The 5,522-nt window shown below is 38.0% G+C and overlaps 1 pseudogene; it reads right to left on the reverse strand.

The window, feature by feature from the left end:
* Positions 1-4,257: 4,257 nt before the first annotated feature.
* LOC120877035 lies at positions 4,258-5,195 on the reverse strand (annotated as a pseudogene).
* Positions 5,196-5,522: the final 327 nt, after the last annotated feature.

Consider the following 5,522-nt stretch of genomic DNA (forward strand, 5'->3'; position numbering starts at 1 on the left):
TCCACGTAAATCTCTTGAGATTCTTTGGCACTTTTGTGTGTATAGATCATCTGTTCCCTACATTGTTGAGTAATATTTCATGATATTGATGATAATTTGTTTAAATATTCACTTATGGAAAGACTTGTGGGTTCTTTCCACTTTTCTACTATGATAAATACAGCTACCATGAACTTTCACTTAAAAGTGATTGCATTTTTGGTGATGAAAGCTTTTCTCTACTCTTCTATGTTCTTTTGACCTCAAATGGATGGACATTTCTGCTGTTTCTGGGCTTTGATCACCACACAAAAATCAATCAATCAATCAATCAATAGCTCAAGTGGAAGAAAAATGTCTTCTTTACACAATGGCTCTTGCCTGGATTAATAATTAGATTGACATAAGAAAACAGGACCAAACCATATATATTTTATTTAGTAATTGTACATGTAGATGGGAGTCATCACCAAACTACTTAAGATCCAAGAAATGGGTAAGGTTAATTGCTTATATAGGCTCTGTAGGTTGCCTAGTGGTAAAGAATCTGCCTGCCAATGCACCAGACAAAAGAGAACTGGATTCAATTCCTGGGTTGGAAAGATCCCATGGAGTAGGAAATGGCAACTCACTGCAGTATTCTTTCCTGGAGAATTTCATGGATAAAGGAGCCTGGTGGGCTAGTCTATGGGGTCACAAAGAGTCAGACACAACTGAGCAATTGATCATACAAATGTTTATATGCTTGGCTGAACCAAAAGCAGCAATTGTAGGCAAGTCACTAAATATATCTGGGAAGACTAAAGACAAAGGAACTTAATTCTGAATATTCATTAAAAGGACTGATGTTGAAGTTGAAGCTCCAATACTTTGGCTACCTGATAGAAAGAGCTGACTCATTGGAAAAGATCTTAATGCTAGGAAAGATTAAGGACAGGAGGAGAAGAGGGTGACAGAGGATGAGATGGTTGGATGGCATCACTGAGTCAATGGACATGAACTTGAACAAACTCCAAGAGATAGTGAAGGACAGGGAAGTTTGACGTGCTGCAGGTCATGGGTCACAAAGAGTCAGACATGACTTAGTGACTGAGGGACAACATTTAAAATGGAAAAAACATATATTAGCAAGCTTTGTAAATCTCTACGTATTTTGTTCTCTTTCTGGTTCACCTTTGGAGGGACTGTACAATGTACAGCAAGATTTATTTTACAAATAGGATATTGGGATATATATAGTCACAGTTTATTTTTTCAAATCCATATATTAGATTCTTCTACTTTTTTCTGTTGTAAAAGTCACTTATATTCACTGAATATAATTTAGAAAAGTACATATCCAAAAATATTAATTTAAACATTTTCATGTTCTCAGAAGCTATCAATATGTAATCATAATTTTACTGTATCTTTTTCCAACAAACAGTTTCCAAAAACCAAAATTTTTCTGCATTTATATTTGGAATGTTTATATTCAGTACATATTTTTCTTAGTAATTTTAAAAAGTCAACCATATAAATTCCTTACATTTTACCTCATTTGAAAGAGTATCTATAATTATTTTTTATTCCAATAAACTATTTTAATTTGAATTTGATTGACTACATAAAAAATTTAATCCATGATGGTGAAAAAAGTGTTTAAACTATGATGCAAATGAAGTTTCATGAGTGTTAAAAGTACTAAATATAACCAAAGAAAGTGGAAATTTAGAAGGATTAAGGAAGTTCACAAGACATAATATTTATATAGTGGTACTTACTACACTTTCACTAGAAACATACTATAGAACAAATCATGGAATTACCTTCTTTTGCTTCTTATAAGAAGAATTGTCAAATTGATCTTAATAAAAATATATCATAAGCTCTTATGAACCAATATCAAGGAAAGTCACCCCAAGCCTAATTCAGTATAGAATAGACCACTTATGTAAAAATGCACAAATATTAAACAAGAAATATTCTTGATCTTCACAGAGGTCAGGAAATATAACAACCTCATGAAACAAAGGTCCTTATAGTCAAAGCTATAGATTTTCCAGCAGTCACGTACAGATGTAAGAGTTGTACCATAGGAAGGCTGAGTGCTGAAGAATTGATGCTTTCATACTGTAGTGCTGGAGAAGACTCTTGAGAGTCCCTTGGACCACAAGGAGATCAAACCAGTCAATCCTAAAGGAAATCAACCCTGAATATTCATTGGAAGGACTGATGCTGAAGCTGAAGCTCCATTACTTTGGCCCCCTAATGAGAAGAGTAATCTCACTGGAAAAGATCCTGATGCTGGGAAAGATTGAGGGCAAGAGGAGAAAGGGTTGGCAGAGAATGAGGTGGTCAGTTAATGTCAATGACTCAAAGGCTATGAGTCTGCTCAAACTCAGGGGGATGGCAAAAGACAGGGAAGCTGGCATGCAGCAGTCCACTGGGTCTCAAAGAGTCAGACATGACTTATCAACTGAACAACAACATTAAACAAAAAGAAGCAGTTAAGAATCAAAATCTCCAAAAATGATAAATACAAAATTGAAAGTGTCCATGGGAGACCTCAAGAGATTTATTTTTTCTGCATCACTGAGATATAATTGACTTACAGCATTGTGTAAGTTTGTGGTGTAACAATGTGTTATTTGATACTCTTACACACTGCAGCATGATTACAACTTAGCATGAGGTAATACCTTCATCAGTAGAAGGAGAAGGGAGTGGCAGAGGATAAGACGATTAGACAGCATCACTGACTCAATGGACATGAATTTGAGCAAACTCTGGGATTCTCCAGTGGCTCAGTTGTAAAGAATCTGCCTGTCAATGCAGGAGATGCAGGTTTGATCCCTGGGTCAGGAATATCTCCTGGAGAAGGAAGTGGCAACCCACTTCAGTATTCTTGCCTGGGAAATCCCATGGAGTGGAGCCTGGCTGGCTATAGTCCACAGGGTTGCAAATAGTCGGACATGACTTACCAACTAAGCAGTAAAGATGGGCTATAGTGGCGGACAGAGAAGCCTAGAGTGCTGTGATTTATGGGGTTGCAAAGACTTGAACATGAGTTAGCAACTGAACACCACCACCAACAATACCTCCATATATTACCTTTCCTTTTGTGATGAAAGCATTTAAATATTGCTCTCTTAACCTTCAGATATACACTAAAGATTGCTAACTATAATCAAGGCAATTGATCTTAATTGGAATGTCCACTGGTACAGAAAATGAACTGATTGAAATAAAATATTGTGCTGATTTTGTAGGTTACTGAATTGCAAAGTGTGCTGAGTTAATAGGCTTTCTAGGGCTCTTGTATGAAAGTAACTTCACTGATGAGAACAGAGCAGGACACTAACCTCCTCCATGCGGTATGGAAACATCTGGGAAAGTTCAGATAATTGCTGAGGTCAAATCCTTATGCTACACTGAGCCGCCTTGAAACCACAATTAGTTTTTGTGTTGTGTTCTCAGTCATGTCCAACTCTTTGTGACCCCATGGAGTGTAGCCCACCCACCTCCTCTGTTCATGGAATTTTCCAGCAAGAATACTGGAATGGGTTGCCATGTCCTTTTCCAGGAAAGTTTAATTTTTCATATGCCTTAGAAGTGTAGGGAGGCTCGAATAGATAGATGTTACACAAAAACATATGCACATGCCCAAACACACACACAGTCATGGGGAAGTTGATTCTAGTAGTTGAGAAAAGCAATAAACATTTAAACTCACCTTTTATATCTACTATTCTTCCTTTTTCATTGGAAAAGACCCTGATGTTGGGAAAGATTGAGGGCAGGAGGAGAAGGAGATGACAGAGGATGAGATGGTTGGATGACATCACCGACTCAATGGACATGTGTTTGGGTGGACTCCGGGAGTTGGTGATGGACAGGGGGGCCTGGCGTGCTGCAGTTCATGGGGTTGCAAAGAGTTGGACACGACTGAGCGACTGAACTGATTCTTCCTTTCTCACACACAGCATACCCACTCTCCTTTCCTGCTTGAATACTCTGTAGTTTCCTAATCAATTCTCCTGTATAATAACATTGACTTAATGATATTTATGATTAATCTCTCTTACTCAAAAAAAGGCAGCTATTTTCCTTATTTTGTGTGCTAGTGTAGGTACAGCACACAAAAGTGTTACTGGCACATGAAAGGCAATCTCTAAAAGTACATTGAACTTATTTGTGTTCACTATTCCATTTAAAGACACATAGAGAAATGTTTGAAGACCAGAATCTAAATGTTGACCAGAATCTAAATGATAGGAATCGTATTGTACGTAGGCTTTAAGAGGAAATGTTATAAAGCTTATTCCACACGTTTTGTAGTGCATATTTTACATCTTTGTTCTTCAAACTGTAGATCAAGGGATTTAACATGGGGATAACAAGGGTGTAAAATATAGATGCCATTTTATCAGTGTCAAAGGAGTGTCTGGACTCCGGTTGTGCATACATAAATATCAAAGCCCCAAAGAACACTGTGACCACTGGTGGGACCCACAGGTAGAAAAAGCCTTGTGCCTGCCTTCAGCAGAGTTCATCCTGAGAATGGCTACAAGGACGAGCAGATAAGACATAAGAATTATTGGAAGGGAGAGGATCACATGAACGCCTGCGAAGATCAGAATGATCAGTTCAATTTCTTGCGTAGTTGAACAGAGCAAAGATATCAAGGGGAGACAGTCACAGTAGAAATGTTTGATTACATTGTAGCCACAGAAGGATAAAGTAAAAATCTTTACAGTGATTATAAGAGACACGAATGTGCTATAGAGGTAAGGGATTGCCACCAGTATCTGACACACCCTTTGTGACATGATGACTGTGTAAAGCAGGGGTTGACAGATGGCCACGTAGCGGTCATAGGACATTGCCGCCAGAATAAAAAATTCGCTTATAATGAACATGTTGAAGAAAGCCAGCTGTGTGGCACACATGTAATAGGAGATTGAATTTTGACTCACTATAAAATTTGCCAACATTTTGGGTCCTACAGCTGTTGAATAGCCAAGATCAGTAAGAGCCAGGTGTCTGAGAAAGAAGTACATGGGTGTCTGCAGCCTGGAGTCCACCTTAGTGAGGATGACCATGCCCAAGTTGCCCACCGTGGAGGTCACATAGATGATGAGGAAGAGCCCAAACTATGGAGCCTGCAGCTCAGGGCGGTCCGTGATTCCCATGAGGATGAATTCATTGGGCACAGTTAGATTTTGTGTTTTCATGCAGCTTTATCAGGATATGTATTCTGGGTGGAAACATCAAGCATAGTAAGCAAATTTCATGTATTATCACCTGGCAGATTTTTCATTTGTGAAGCTTGTATAAATAAAATACATCCTAACTTCCCAAAACAGGATATTTTTTTTAAATCCCATATCCTACATATAATAATATGCATAAATAAAGATAGAGACAGAGTCTGAGATATTCATTAGTTCTCAAATAGGAGTTATTTTACTAAGCAAATAACGACTGTCAACATCTGAAAGACATATTTTTTGTTGCAACTGGGAGGTGAGTGGTACTTGAATATAATGGTCCAAGGTCAG

This window comes from Oryx dammah, unplaced genomic scaffold (genome assembly GCF_014754425.2).
Source record: "Oryx dammah isolate SB20612 unplaced genomic scaffold, SCBI_Odam_1.1 HiC_scaffold_17, whole genome shotgun sequence".
Taxonomy (NCBI): Eukaryota; Metazoa; Chordata; class Mammalia; order Artiodactyla; family Bovidae; genus Oryx; species Oryx dammah.